This window comes from Crocodylus porosus, unplaced genomic scaffold, assembly GCF_001723895.1.
Source record: "Crocodylus porosus isolate Cpor-Errol unplaced genomic scaffold, CroPor_comp1, whole genome shotgun sequence".
Lineage (NCBI taxonomy): Eukaryota > Metazoa > Chordata > Crocodylia > Crocodylidae > Crocodylus > Crocodylus porosus.
In genome coordinates this window covers 12,538,404-12,539,560 of record NW_017728916.1, presented here as the reverse complement: position 1 = coordinate 12,539,560, position 1,157 = coordinate 12,538,404, and positions in this window count along the sequence as shown.

Below are 1,157 nucleotides of genomic sequence, written 5' to 3'. Positions count from 1 at the left end.
GCCTTTTACTTGAGCTCAAATAAACTCTGTCTACTTCTCCCCCCAGTGTGTTTATTGGCGCGATGCACACCGGGCAACGAACCCAATTGTTGCCTCCCTTGGGCACCTTGTGCCGGCAACAGTTTTTGGCACCCAACGTGGGGCTCGAGGCTAACATTTCGCCTTGCCCGGATCCCTCCTGGGGTCAATGACTTGCGGCAACAACCGACGCCCAGCGCGCACCGGTGGTTTCATTGGGGGCCTTGGCAGAGACGTGGTTTGATCGACCCCGGAGGGCACAACAGTGCAACGCGCTCAAATAGTGGAGAAGCGATCGTGGGTGATGGTGTGGAACCGGTCCCTCGGACAAGGTAGGATAAGCTCAGCAGTCTGAGCATTGCCCGTTAAGACCTGGGGACCCCCAGTGTCTCCCTGTAGGACCTGGGGATGTCCAGTGTCTCCCTGGAGTATGGGCAGGGACAGAGTACGGTTGGCAGGGCACGGTCTACACCCTTAGAATGCATTCTAACTAATTGGAAACTGTTTAAGTCAGATCTAATGATTAAAAATAATCTTAAAAGGCTCTGTACAGTGGAATGGCCTCAATATCAACTGGAGGATCAGGAAAGGTGGCCTCCAGAAGGGTCAATTAACTATAATATAATCCTCCAATTACTCCTGTTTTGTCAGCGGATGGGTAAGTGGAATGAACATTTGTACGCGCAATTGTTTATGGTTTTATGAAATAAGACAGATATTTTGCAGAAGTGTAATTTGACTCCGACAAGATCGGTAGTTGTCAGTGTTGAGTCTCAGCATTCCCCCCCAACCACTGTAATGCCAGAGTCGGCGTCGCCTTCGGCTTTAACACCTCCACCATATAAAGGTCAGATGCCCCTGGTTCCAGAGATTCCTCCCTCAGTGGGATTTTACCCTTTGCTTACTGAAACTGTAATAGCCCAGCCTGGGGCAGATGGGCGTGCAGCCCAGACCATGCAAGTATACACCCATGTACCTTTTAATCTGGTGGACCTGGCAGCTTTTAAGCCACAGGCTGAAGAATTTTCAACTAACCCGAGTAAGTTTATCTCTGTCTTTGAGGGATGTTTAGCTAGTCACAAGCCTGATTGGGACGATTGTAATATCCTTATGCGAACCTTATTATCTGAAGTAGAGCG